Source organism: Vulpes lagopus, chromosome 12, assembly GCF_018345385.1.
Source record: "Vulpes lagopus strain Blue_001 chromosome 12, ASM1834538v1, whole genome shotgun sequence".
Classification (NCBI taxonomy): Eukaryota; Metazoa; Chordata; class Mammalia; order Carnivora; family Canidae; genus Vulpes; species Vulpes lagopus.
The window spans coordinates 64,987,377-65,002,613 of NC_054835.1; the positions used below are offsets into that span (position 1 = coordinate 64,987,377).

The window sequence follows — 15,237 nt, forward strand, 5'->3', positions numbered from 1 at the left end:
TCAGCAGTTTTCACTGGGGAAAAAAAATGCATCCTGAATTCTGTCTGCTTGCATTCTAAGTAAAGGTTCAATTAAATCCACACCTGGCACTAACATATTCCAGTTCGAAATGGTCTGCCGCAAAAGCAGCTGCACTCAGTTGAATTTACATGCGAAGGAAAAGTTATAGCAAGCAAAGAGGGGAAAGATGGATGGAAGGAAAGAAAAAAGGAAAAGAGGGAGGGAAGGCAGGACAGGGGAAGGAAACACACTTACTGGGGACCTACACAGTAGGAAAACACAGTAGGAAAACACACTTACTGGGGACCTACAGTATTCCACATTAAATATCCATAAGATAAACAAATGGAAATAGAGAAGTCAAAGGTCTTGCCTGACATCATCCCGCTAGCAAGAGGTAGAGTCAGTATTTGAACTCGAGTATATCTGACTTTTTATTTTTTTTTTTTAATTTTTATTTATTTATGATAGTCACAGAGAGATAGAGAGAGAGGCAGAGACACAGGCAGAGGGAGAAGCAGGCTCCATGCACCGGGAGCCCGACGTGGGATTCGATCCCGGGTCTCCAGGATCGCGCCCTGGGCCAAAGGCAGGCGCCAAACCGCTGCGCCACCCAGGGATCCCATGTCTGACTTTTTAAAAAGCATAGGCTTTCCAGTTATTTAATGCATAACAAATTGCCCCAAACAGCCCCTTTCAGGGCCTTGGAGGTTGACTGGACTCAGCTAGGCAGCTCTCACTCAGGGTCTCTCGGTGGTTTCAGGCCAAGTTGCTGGGACGGAGGCACCTTGAAGACATCCTCATTCACATTTCTGGGAGTTGATAATAGGGCTTCCAGCCAAAATTCCCTCCCTGTGGTCTCTCCCTGTGGCCCGGGGTCCTTATAGCATGTTGGCTGGGTCCCAGTAAGGGTCTCAGGGGAGCCAGCCTCAATGTCACATGGCACCACTTCTACTGGGCTCGCAGCCCCACTGCCCCAACCAGATTCCAGAGTGGAGGCACCAAGACTCCACGTCACATGGGAAGAAACGCAGGTCAGATGACCAGTGGGGGAAGACGTCTTATCGCAACCACCTCGAAAAATGTTTTGTCATAATATATTTTTTTGCAATACCCAAAATGCCTCAAACAGCCTGAGATCCGGGCTTCAAAAGCTCTATCTGGTTGGTGGGGTAATTGGGAAGGGAAGAGTTAAAATGATCAGTTTTAAAAGAGGAGTGGAGCAACTTTTAATGTCAGCTTGATGAATTGTGAAAAAACTGAACATTGAAATTAAACTTTGGAATGAGTTTCTGATTAATTTTTGTGTGTGCTTAGCAGAATCCCTTTTTACTCATGCGTTGTCAATTTTCAAAGCATTTGGTTATCCTAAAAACTAACTCTACACTAAAATTATATTGCAGCATATTCGTACATAAGTTAGCACGATAGAGTATTACCCAAAAGTGCTTTTATCTAATTTAGCTTTTTGTACTTTAATTTTTTTAAATAATTATTTTTGTACTCAGATAAATGGGCATTTCCTACATAAATTATAGGTTATACTTGCTCAACCTGGAGCATGCATATGCGGAAACTGTGGCACCAAATGAATGGCTGACATAAAGGGTAACATAGTCCATGTGGAGCTATGTTCTTGTCATCTTAATCTATCACCTACCATGAATTTGTCAGGAGGCTTTTGGCTAATGTCTTCATCTTCTCCACACTTTTTGAAATTGTTCTAATAGTGAACCTAGCTAGGCCTACACCACATGAGATCACCCAGCTGATCCGAAATAGCCATAAGCCCTCCATTGAACATCCCATTTGTGTGTTAACCATTAAAATAATCACAGTTGTTTGTCCCCTGGAAATCTATCAAACTATTATCATAAATAAAGAGAACCTCGGCCAGAAAATAAGATACTAATGATATGAAGAAAGAACACCATGGAGTAAACATAATAATCAGATTGTGGAGCACATTCAAACGGGGGAAGAACATTTTGGTGAGCTACTGAAAAAGCAACAAATTCTGTCTCATGGCTTACATTGCTGAGCGTGTATGGTTGTGCTCACTCTATTGTGCTCGGAGGCTGGTCTAGAATAAACATATACAATGCACACATTTAATATAGCTATTTCTGTAACGGTCAGCTCTATGGTGAATCAGGCTATACTACACAGTGCTACTCAGGTTTACCAAGCAAAGTACCATAATCCCAAATAACAGCAGAGTTCTTTCTTTCCAATATCCATCTGGCATATACTCTCATTCAGACCAACACATAAGATGAAATCTTAGCACATCCTCAATTAGGGCTTGACAAGACAAAAAAACACAGCAACAACAAAACCAAAATTGAGGTGCTTCGGAAACACACAAGGCAATGCCAGCAAGTGGCATGGAAGAAAGGACATCCTATTCAGTATCTCTGTTCTTATTTTCATACTTCTGATTTCACCTCACATTGTTTTACCTCCAAATTTCACATGTCTCTGTAGCTTGGTTTTGTTTTGCTTTCCCACCATGAGGAAGACCATCTAATAACAAAATTCCTGTGAAGAACGCAACAGTATTGATCTGTCTTACATTAAAGAACCATTGGCCTGGGCCTTGTACGAACACTGCCCTACAATGAGGACTGAGGACTCGCAATCCTTTTTACTTCAATTTTATGTGCCTTGGAACTTAGAAACTTCATAATGCTATGATTTCTAATACTGTGAGTAGCTAGCTGCACTCCCTGGCTGCAAAATGACTGGAGAGTAACCAGGAAGTTATTGGAGCCAATAATCACCTTAAATTGTCTTGTGAGATTCTGAAATCCCCTATTGATTGTAATTTTAATCTTCAACCCACTACAGAATGTCTATTAAAGTGATAGATAGATGACAGATAAATAGATAGATGATAGATTAGATAGATAGATAGATAGATAGATTCTAATTTGAAATAATTAACTTAGGGATCCCTGGGTGGCTCAGCGGTTTAGCGCCGCCTTCAGCCCAGGATGTGATCCTGGAGACCCCGGATCGAGTCCCACGTCGGGCTCCCTCCATGAAGCCTGCTTCTCCCTCTGCCTGTGTCTCTACCTCTCTTTCTCTCTATGTCTATCATGAATAAATAAATAAAATCTTTTAAAAAAAATAAATAATTAACTTAAGTCCTTTAGCAAATTTTCATTGCTGGAAAACTGCTTTTTATACTTGCTCCATTGTTAGGGTAACTCTCTAGCCTATTGGTCAAGCCAGGGCATTTTTGTCCCAAACAAATGCTAAATTGGGTAGACCACAAGGCCAACAGGTGAACAAGGACAGTCAACCTGCCCATTATACATTAATTGGAAAAAAAATAAAAGTTTCCAATTTGCTAGGAATTTGAAGACCACAGAGGAAAAAAATATATGTTTCATTCAAAATAGGATTTTAAGTCTTTCCATATTCTATCTCAGTGACACTTCGAAACACTTCTTTAAAGTATTTTTAGTAGTGAATTTGATAAAATAAACCTGGCTGTGGTACAAAGGACATTACCCATTATAAATGTGCAAAAATGGATAATTTCCATAATTTTGAAAGATGAGTGCATTTCATAAAGAAACACTGTGAGAAAGTAAGTCTGAGAGAAATAGAACTTAAGTATTAGAAGTACCAAAGGAGAGATTCATTTTTTTAATTAACCAAAAACAAACAGGATTCACCACATAAAATCTGATTCTATTTTTATGAATCGCTCAAGGATACTAATATAACTTTCTGTCAGCAGATCAAGTCCCCATTGACCATAATCTATTTCAGTCCCGAAATGTATTCTTGTTCTGTGGATAATAGGTAACCTCCTCGGTGCCATTTTTAGAGCAGCCCGTCGGCAAACATTAAGCAGAAAGCATGTTAACATTTTTCAGGATCAGCTAAGCCCTTGGCAAAGTGGGTTTCTCGCTTGCAGAAGCAGCGATAGTGAGCTGAGCGCAGGGAAGAGTGTCTGTTGAAGCTCTACGACGTACAAGCCTCAACTGCTTCGAGTCAAAATAAAATAAATGAACCACCAAAATAATCCTACTGAGAGTACCAGGGTGCCCATAGAGGCTATGTCCCCAGCAGCCCCAGGCACACTGAGTGCAGGTCCACGGTTTTGACATTCTCAGCTCCAAACTAAATCTTTGCCTGGAAAACAAACAAACTAATGATTTTTTTAAAAGTCCTAACCACTATAATCCCTAGGACAATTTATTTCTAATTACCTGTTTTGCTGTCAAAAAAAGACAGAGTTGATAAAGGAAACTGTAAGTCAGATCTAGGCCTCATCTTCACTTCAAAAGACCGTTTTTGACTTTTTTAAACCATTTTTAACCAGTAGAAATGGTATTTTCATATGGTTCGGCCTAATATAAACTGGCTTTTGTCAAAACAAATCCCAGATTCATTTGGCCGTGGAAGGGGAGGCCAGTGAAAGTCAAGTGCTCAGCCCGTGCTCTTCATTCATCACTGGCGTCCGCACTTTTTAGTGATGGATCTGCTCTAAGAGTGATGGATCTGCTCTAACTACCAAATTACTACACGGTTGTGCAGCTCTTGCTTGCTTTCTGTGGAAACATCCTTCAAGCTCCACAAGGACTCCTCTTCTCACCTCCCAAGCAAGATGTCCTTCTTAGTGCTTCTCCATTCAAACCAGCTGTCAGAAGAGTATTGATTATATCCTTTCTTCACATACGATCAAACAACAATTGCTTGCATTCCGGGTGTAGCCTGAACAGCACAGTTGAGTGTGGCTGCCACTTCCATCTAGAAGCCTGCCTACGTCAAGAGCCAGAGTAACCAAACAAAACTAAGAGCCAAAGGCACAGCCACTGAAAGGGCATGGATAACAGTTGCTTCATATGAGATACTTCCAAAGACACCAGGCGGTTTCAGGTCAAGAAAAGAAGGGTTTACTTCAGTACTCCTCAAATTCAGTGTGGGTCTCAGAGAGTAAACAAGCAATGCTGGAATGGGTATACGGGAGTTTTTTCTAGTTTTGTTGTCATCTAGAACTTCTCTTTCCTGTCACTATTATTAATACCGTACAGAGAGCACATTGCATTCATTTATTCTTTGATCCACTGCCTCAGTCAACAAATATTGATGGGCATTTACTGTGTGCCAGCCTCTGTGCTCAATAATGGTCCTAAAGTTTGTACTCTTGAAGACTGTTTTGTAAAATCTTTCCAGGATGTTCACAAGTGTTCAAGGCTGGTTAAGCTAGACATAATAGCATGCCTATTTTGTATGTGAAGAGTTGACTTTCCGCTCCCTGGATACAGAGTCCATACCATTTTTTTTTTTTTTTTTTGCCAAATTCTCTTTGAAAATGTCAATCTTCATGTGCTAAAGATGTGGCTGAAGAGAAAGTACAGATGTACTAACTGATGGGGATCCTTCTTCCTTCCTATCTTTTCCTTTTATTTTAATGGGACAATTTGTCACTTTCGAGGGACCCCTTGAGGTCCTCATTAAACTGATTTGATTTAGACAAACTTTTTGGGAAGGTAAAAAAAGACAGTGCTCACAGAAAAACTAAACCACACCTTCATCCTCACATCCCCATTTCTCTCTTTGAATCCCCTAAAGATAGCCTTTTTTTTATAGTTTTTTTTTTAATTTTTATTTATTTATGATAGTCACACACACACACAGAGAGAGAGAGAGAGAGAGAGAGAGAGGCAGAGGGAGAAGCAGGCTCCATGCACCGGGAGCCCGACGTGGGATTCGATCCTGGGTCTCCAGGATCACGCCCTGGGCCAAAGGCAGGCGCCAAACCGCTGCGCCACCCAGGGATCCCTAAAGATAGCCTTTTATGGACTGTGGAGCCCACAAGTGTTTTCAGTTAGTCAAACAAAAAGCAAGTAAAAGTAATGCTTTAAAATTTTTGTTTTAGCCAAATTTCCCCCCAAAAGAGAGAGAGAGAGACAGAGCTTGAGAGAGAAGCCAAATTCACTGGACTACATGATTAGGAATCATGAGACAAGAGAATTAACAAGTCCCCATGCTCGTCAACTCTACGACATAGTCGTAGAGTTCTAGTCGTAGAGTTCTAAAAATTGAAGTCAAAGTACAAGAGACAGAAACTGAGAGAGAAAGAATAGAACCTTGCAGAAAAATTAGGTAAGAGGGATATTAAAACGCAGGATCACTATAAGAGAAGATTTGTGAAAGAATAAGATATGTTATTCAGGCAACAAAGCTAGACAGGCTAAGGTTCTTATGAAACCTGAAACATTAGAACATAGAAAGCCAATCATGCCATACAACCTGAGTGGAAAGTGCCCTCTCCTCCAAAATACATAATAATCTTCTACCAGAGATATTTTTTATGCATAATATCCTCTAATTCATTTAAGTGAAATGAAATAAGTAATACGCAAACTGATAATTTTTGAAACTTGTAAAACATCTGAGGCTGAGTGAAAAGCTAGAGATTTAGATTTAGCTATGTATATTATGTTGTGAGAAATTAGTCCCTCAAAATAGCAAAAGGGAAATTGGCAGCTTAGCCAAATAAACCAGAAGGAATGAATAATCTTACATAGTAGCTTAGGGAAGAGAATTTGCTGGAAAATGTAGCTAAACATTGAAGGAATTTGTTTCAAGCAGCTGTAATTTTTGAAGCTGATTTTTTTTTCACTCTTAAAGAAGGGCTGGTTCACCCACATGCCTAACATAGATGAAGAAAGATCACCAAATTAATAAAAATTTGAAATACCATTTTTTTAAAAAAAAACCTTTTTATAAAATGTCACTGATGGAACTCTGTGGTTCCTTCATATACTGCTAGCCCTGGCAACGGAGCCAGTTGTATGGGGAATGAAATCAATCAGTAATTATTTCTTGAGCACGTGCTAGGTTCTGAGCAAATCTGTGCCAGATGTGCTGGAGAAATAATGGAGTAAATGGAGGAGTAATAAAAATTCCAGTAATAGTGTATAGTTTATTAATCATATAGCGATGCGAGAATGATTCTTAGGCCAATCCATAAATATCACAAACCCAACTAATGGTATTTACAGTCATGAGCTAGCTCGTCTCCTTGCTCTTCTCCTGAATCTGCTGTCCATCAGGGAAAATGCAGCTCACTCCCAGGCTGAGCTCTCCCGACGCCCGCCCCCCCAAAGGTCAGGCTGTGTCTTCACATTCCTTGGTCCCTACAGAATATTTGCTCCTCCTGATGATTTACATCCCCACACTCTGCCGCCTGAGATAGTGCAAACTCATTTAGGGCAAAACTGTCTCTTGAACTTCTTTAAAATTTTCCCTACCACCTTTGAAACAATTCTTCTGAGTGTATGTTCTAAGTAAACACTGTTAACTGAGCAGATCAACACATGTAAGACAGGTTATTTCATGTCAAAAAATAACTGTAATAATTTTGAATGTTTTTTTTATTTTTTTTAAGATTTTATTTATTTATTCATGAGAGACACAGAAAGAGGCAGAGACACAGGCAGAGGGAGAAGCAGGCTCCATGCAGGGAGGGAGCCTGATGTGGGACTCGATCCTGGGACTCCAGGATCATGCTCTGGGCCAAAGGCAGGCACCAAACCGCTGAGCCACCCAGGTGCCACTGAATGTTTTTTTAAATGTTTAAAATGTCAAACATTGGGAAAACTGTGGACTGCTCTATAGTTTGTTGAAATGCCTGTGCTACATCAATTGATAATCTTTAGCCTTGACAAAATTTCTGTGTGTTTTGTGCAAAGCTGGAGATTTGGAGAGTGTGATTTTCTGTGACTTTGGCTTCTATGTAAACTAAACTACCAGCTAATGGACAGGGCCTGTTTATAAATGGGATAGAGTTTCTAAGTATGGCTTACACTTTCAACAGTGGGACCATTGGTACAGCCTTCAGAAAACCTGGACTTGGAGTGGGGGATGAGTATGTGGTGGTAAAGGCATAGCAGAGGGTCAGTAGTGGTGGTTGCACGGAATTACTGTGTGGCATCAATTCCTAGTGGTTATAAACCCAAACTTTGGAGCCAGATTATCTGGGTTTACATCTTGACTTGATCACTTAGCTGCTGGATGATTTTGGACTAATCAGTTAGGCCTCTCTGTGCTTCCATTTCCTCATCTGTCAGCTAGGATGAACATAGGACAGGACTGCGGTGACAATTATATGAGTTAATATGCGTAAAAATGCTTAAAATACTCTCTGGCACTTGGTAACATAATATCAGTTGATGTTTTTACTGCCATTGGAACAGTATGATCTTTGCTATGTAGATGAATATAAAATAACCTGAATATTTATTTTGGTCTGACTCAGTGAACCCAAAAAGAACCATCCTCCTTCTCATCAGCTTTACTAAAGTGAGCACATGTTAGAGAGTATAAAGCAAGCTGGCATTAGTTACAGAGAGTAAATGAGTTTGTAGTAATGCAGATTTTTCATTGAGAAGGAAATTTAGATATAATCTTGCCTAACTTCATCATCTAACAGAGACGCGCAAAGGCAAATATTGGGGTGCGTGATTAAAGCTGTACTGAAAAAAAAAAAAAAAAGCTGTACTGAAGAACTGAGAGCAAAGACACAAACCCTCCATGCTTCCTCGTTTTCTCTAGTGAGAGGCAGCACCATGCATCTGACAGTCTCCAAAACACTTCACACCAAGGCTTATTTTCTTTCCTCAACCATAAAATTACGTGCGTCACAACACAACAGCTCATCCTGGGGCTCACTGTGGAAGTTAGAGGTATCACATGTAAAGCAACGAGCAGTATCTATTATATATATTTACGTAGCACCATGTATTACACACACATATGGTACATGGATACACACACACGTCTACATGGTACAGAGTAGACAATAAAAACAATGACGATGACGGTAATGACTTGCTACCTCCCCAAATTCCATGTACTACATAAATAAGTTTCACAGCTTCTTCCCTTTCCATGGTATTTATAAACACATAATACGTAAAAATAGAAGAGCGGATTTACTGTTAATCTGTATCCATGTCCTCCCTCCACACACACCCTACACCGTATTACCCTAGGTTTATAAGACGCCTTACTCTTGCCCTAAACACCAGCTAATATATCCACCCTTCCCAACGCAGCATCAAAATGATGGCATTTCTCATTCTGGAGGAAGAAATAGACTACATTTTTCATTATGATGCTAATGTTGGCGTTTTTCTTCCAATGTGATATTATTACCAATAATCACCCCAAAATGCACAACGCTTATGGTTTCGATAAGCCATTAAAACTGATTGCTTCTCCTCCTCTTGTCATTTTGAGTGATGGCCCTTAACTTGTCACTTTAATGTGAAGTCTCAGCTTAAAGCTGTCATATAACTTATCATTACCCTCTCTGCTTCTCCTTCACAGCATTTGGCACATTAATCATTATTTAATTATTTGAAATTAATCGTTGAATGCCGGTCCTCCCTACTCTCCTCGTATCTAGGAAGGGAGTGAGAACAGCCTTCCTGGCATGCTGACACTTAATGGGTACTTCATAAATATATTCAGAAACACAATAGGTTCCCAATATGTAGTTGAACACAGAGATTGGTATTTCAGCAGGCAGGTCTGAGTAGCAGTGATGATCTGAGAGTAAATCCCCACTACTAAAAAGTAGGTTTGTATGAATCCAAAACCAGGACTCAAAGCACACTTCTATATGTTAAATATGCTATAACTCACAGGACTAACTAGACAACGCTCCTAAGTCTGGTCTTTGAGGCCTCATCACCCTGCAGGGTGACTGGTACGTGGCGGTTGCTTGGTAAACGCTGATTAAATGACTAGATTTGCTCTCAAGGATTAGCAACATGACAATTTCTCATGAATCTGCCCAAGACATGTTAACAAAACTAAAAGATCAAAAATATGGCTGAGAGTGAAACATAATCCTGTTATTCTTAACATAAATCGTACCGTTCAGTAATTGTGCGATTAAGCAATTACTCATTGCCTATCGAGCATCACCAACTACAGAACGTTCTGTACCGAGCAAGGTATGGGCTTGGGGAGGTACAATTTACATCAGATTTAAAGAATGTCATTAAACTACTGTCACAAACACACATAAATGTCAAGTGAACCGACAGCACGGCTTCATGTCCTTTTTCAAACTGCCAAAGAGATTTTTAAACTAAGGAAATGAAAGAAACATGGACAAATGGAAAAAAAATGAAAGTTTTTGTGCATGTTGGCTTAAACTATTTAAAGAACAGCATTTTTATGAAGAGTTCTGAGAATGATTAAAATGAAAATCTGAAACTGACCCAGTTTGTACGCCCTGTTGCAAGGGAAGGAGCCTTGTGTACTACCAACCGCCAAAGTCACTGTATTGAACACTGATGTTGCTGACAGTCATCGACGTCTGTGTGAACGCTCTGACTTACAGGACAGAAGGACAACAGATGATGCTCTCCTCTCAATGCACAGTTGCACTTCCAGATTTACTGAGCTTTTTGTTTTATTTTTTTAAAGCTCAGCTCCTCAGCTCTCTATTGCTCCTCACTAGCTAAGTTCAACTGCGGACAAGTGTGCCTCAGGACACTAGGATTCCATATCTGCCCTTCTCGACACTCCAGCTCCCTACTTAACACCTGTTTGATGTTCACATTTACTCTGGTGGGAAAAAATTTTATGTGAGATACAAATGTGTTTAAACGTGGTTGATAAATATAGAATTTCAGAGCCACCCACATTTCCCATTGTCCAATCCCTAGAGTGGACTCATTATCATCCATCAATAAAGCACAATATGAAACAGGCAATGTGCTGTGTGAGGAAACAGAATGAAGCCACAATCAATTTTACCAAGGAGCTCGCCACCTAAGCTAGGCATATACAGCAGTCATACATGAAACAATTTGCTTATGCAAAATACTTCAGGATATTATAAATGACACATTTTGTGATACATCACTTTGAATGTTGAAGACGTGCTTCAATAATAAAGGATAATAATAACCACACAATTTTTTTGCTGGGCATTATGCTTGTACTATGTACTTATTAACATGCCTGATGTTATTTAACCCTCATGATAAGCCTTGCCAATAAGCTCCATTATCACCCCCACTTTGTAGATACAGATCCTTGAGACCATGTCCTTGAGATTCTTGACCTCGGTCAGAATGAGGCATGTACGAGAAACAAGGCTTGAGTTTGACTTTGAAGAATGGAGGGTAAAAAAAAAAAAAAAAAAAAAAAAAGGAGATTCTCACGAGTGCACTTAAATTACTGAATCCAAGAGGCACTTTGAGTTATTTATATATTTTTTGTATCATCTTTTTTTTAAAAGACTCTAAGTAAAACAAATAGCTCTTTAATTTTACAAACATGGGCAGCCCAGGTGGCTCAGTGGTTGAGGCCAAAGGCAGATGCCTTTGGCTCAGGTGGTGATCCTGGGATCCGGGATCGAGTCCCGCATTGGGCTCCCTACAGGGAGCCTGCTTCTCCCTCTGCCTGTGTGTCTGCCTCCTCTCTCTCTCTGTTTCTCATGAATAAATAAATAAAATCTTTTTTAAAAATTGTACAAATATCCTTGTAAGAATCTACAAACACTTTAAAACTGAAAAGTCTGTGAAGAATAGCTACAGTGAAAAGAAAACAGACCAAGAAATTGGGTAGATGGGAAAGGAAAGGTATGCCATGGAGAAGGATGCACTTGCAGTTTGAAAAAAGAAAATCATCACTATCGTGGGAAGGGGAAAAAAAATCTCCTGCTATGGAAACTGCCACTATTTAAACTTGAACAAATTAGCTTCTTCATTAAAGGTGGTTCATGCTCTTCTCTGTTCTAGTGAATGATGCCACCACCATCTCATCACCCATGCCATCACTCAACATTTCTAGTCGGTCAGTAAGGCCTGATTGCCTGTAAAAGTTCTTGTTACTGATGCATTAAGAGCCTTCAAACAATAGCATTTCACTATTGTTACTTATTTATGGAAATATGAACAAGACTGTGGGGCTGTTCATTTTATGTATATAATATATACATTCTAATGCCTGTTCTTTGTAGGTATATCATAAAGACTATAAAACAGAGTTGTAATAAAAGAGAACAAGTTCTGCATTCTGATACAGCTGGATTAATTTAAATATTAGGTTTACCGTTTCTTGAGTACATCACTTAACAACTACAAGGCTCAGTTTCTTCATTTGTAAAATAGTTATCATGACCTTGAAATTAAGAAACATATGTAAAGCACATCACATAGTACCTGACACAACTTGGGAGCTCAAGCAATTTTAGTCATCATAGCATTGGATTTTTTTCACAAGACATAACATACGCTCATAAATGCATATTTGCTAACTGAACAAGGACTATAGGATATATTTTCAAGTGATTTTGTTAAATGTGATTTTAAGAAATTTTCCCTTTTTTTTTGTTTTTTTTTTTAAAGATTTTATTTATTTATTCATGAGAGACACAGAGAGAGGGAGGCAGAGACACAGGCAGAGGGAGAAGCAGGCTCCATGCAGGGAGCCCGACGTGGGACTTGATCCCAGCAACCCAGGATCATTCCCTGAGCTGAAGGCGGCGCTAGACCACTAGGCCACCAGGGCTGCCCTATATATGTATTTATTTTCTAAACCATCCTATTAATCCAAATCCTCTGCATCAGTGAGAGGACAGACCGGCTCCGAAGTAGTCAGATACGGCAGCAAAGCTCAGTTCAAGTACTGGAAGGACAGGATCAAGGGAAGAGTCAAGGTGACGCACAGCAGAGAAGCAGAGCAGCTGTTTTGCCTCCTGAGAGGCCCAAAGACATATTCGAGCTGCCCACAGCTGCCCTTACATTCTGCCAATTGGCCCTTTCTCCCTACTTCATGAATATTCCATAAACCACCCGCTTTCCAACTCCCAGAGAATAGAAGTGGTCACCCTAAACCCCCGCCAGGCCATTAATAGTCTATAGGTCACATACGGTGACAATGAATCCAACCACTGGTGACCCTACCCAGGGGACTGCTGAGTTACCAAATGTCATGTAGCTTCTCAGGGCAATTCCAAATAAGGAGTTTAAGCACATTTTAAACACAGGCAGCATCATTCAAATAAGTAAACGGCCATACAAGTTGGAGTACATATTTGAATAAGCAAATTTCATCTGTCTGATTAGAATCTCTACCGAAACCCCAAACCTTATATATTCTTAGGATATTTCCTTCCAACAATATGTTTTAAAATTTTGCTATTAGCATATTCTTCCTCCTTCTAAATGTCCTCCTCCCTGTTTCTCTCTCTCTCTCTCCCTCTCTCTTTCTTGCTCTGTTCCTCCCCTCGCTTCCTCCACCCCCCTCAACTTTAATGTGTTCTCAACCTTGAAAGTTGAACTTAATACTGAAACCATTCAATGGCAACTGGCGTTCCAAAGCCAGCTGTGCTCTGGCAGGAACTTGGACTTAGGAGGACGTGTGGGCAAACCTATTCATCACTGTCTTTAGGACACAGATACCCTTCAAGTAAGCCGATGCGGAGATCAGAGTTATTACACAGACATCGTCAAACACTGCAGAGGACATGAAGCCTAGGATGTACATTTTGACTAGATTTCCTCCCCAACCCTAAAATACTATAGATCTAAGCCTTCACAAACAGATTTAATCTTCTCGACATTGCTTATGTCATTTGCACTCAGGTCACCCATCCTGCCAAGAGGAGTTACTGAATCAGAGTGGACTTAGCCCGTTGCATGTGTTCAACTGAGCATTTACTGGCAATGGCAGCTGCTCCACGCAAGAGCTATGTTTAAAGGAGCGAATAAAGATTACTGGTCCTCTTCCCACCTTGGAAAATGCTGCAAAATATTTTTATTCTCATTAAGTGGCACTTTTAAGTATTTATAATATTCCATTACAGCACCGGTGCAAGTGTACTTTGCTAAAATGAAAAGAGAATTATAGCAACTCATTATAAACTAAAAAAAAATATGCATATAAAATATGTCTCCAAATCCCTAATCTCTGGACTCGAGCAATCCTGGGGTTGGGAGAAGTTAACAGCTATATGGGAGAGGTCGTACACATGTTTTATACTTTCAATATAATTAGAAAATCATTAGTAGAAATATGTTGTTTTAAAACTTAAATGCTAATCACTAGTGATATAAAATGTGATACATAGCTTTCAAAGTTGTGAGAAAATAGAGAATAAGGAATTAGTCATAAAAAATATTACAAAAGTTAATATTAAGACTATAAAAAGTATAAAAATCAGACCAAATAGAATTCAAGGGAAAAGGTATTATATGGGACCACCTGTATTCTGAATGGAATCCCAGCAGTACGTCCGTCCCTCAGCACTACCACAGCACGGTCACCATCTAACACGCCGCACGTATAATATTTATGCTCCGTAAATCATCTGTCTCCCTTTCCTCGTCCTAAATACTTATGCGTAATCTCCATAGAGCAGGATATTTGTTGGGGGGAGTATGTACATGTACACAGACCATAAACAGAGTCTGTGAAATGGTTGGAGTTGGATGTGTATTTTTTTGAACAAGTTAAAAGATAAAGGAATTAATGAATGATTTAATAAATAAGGGAATGGGTTATTATCTACAGACAACAAAAATGATAATTTATATATTCTTTGATTTGGGCAAAAGAGTTTTGGACCACCACTTGTCACGACTACAATAAGGACGTGGATAAGTGACTACAGACCCTTGTCTGCTGATTCAACAAGAAAGCTGAGTAGAGTAAGAGTAAGAAAGAAAGAGGTAGGGACGCCTGGGTGGCTCAACCATTGAGCACCTGCCCCTGGCTCAGGGTGTGATCTGCGGTGTCAGAATCAAGTCCCTCATCAGGCTCCCTGCCCGGAGCCTGCTACTCCCTCTGCCTACGTCTCTGACTTTCTCTCTCTGTCTTTCATGCATAAATAAACAAAATCTTAAAAAAAAAAAAAAAAGAAAGAAAGACAGTAGAGGAGGAGGAGAAGGAGGAGGGGGATTTGGGAAAAGATGAAGGGGAGCTGCCTATTTGCTTACCTGTTTTCATGATGATCTTGCTGTTTTTGTACAACCAGAGTCGATAAGGAAAAAGTTACTTAAAAACTTTTTTTAAAATCACAGAATCACTAATGTGCCCAGTATGAATTATAGTAGCTCTTAGATTCTTTTAGGTCTGTCCCTTTAGGACAAGAATTTTCGATCTTTGCTGTACATCAGCTACAACTATGGGTCTTCTTGTTTATTGGTTTTATTTTCTTGTTTGATACAAGGCACAGGTCCCACC

The 15,237-nt window shown here is 39.8% G+C and overlaps 1 protein-coding gene across 2 annotated transcripts in view; it reads right to left on the reverse strand.

The window, feature by feature from the left end:
- The window catches only part of GABRA4 (gamma-aminobutyric acid type A receptor subunit alpha4), a 62,724-nt gene that overhangs the window by 19,658 nt on the left and 27,829 nt on the right, over positions 1–15,237 (reverse strand). The window lies entirely within an intron of this gene.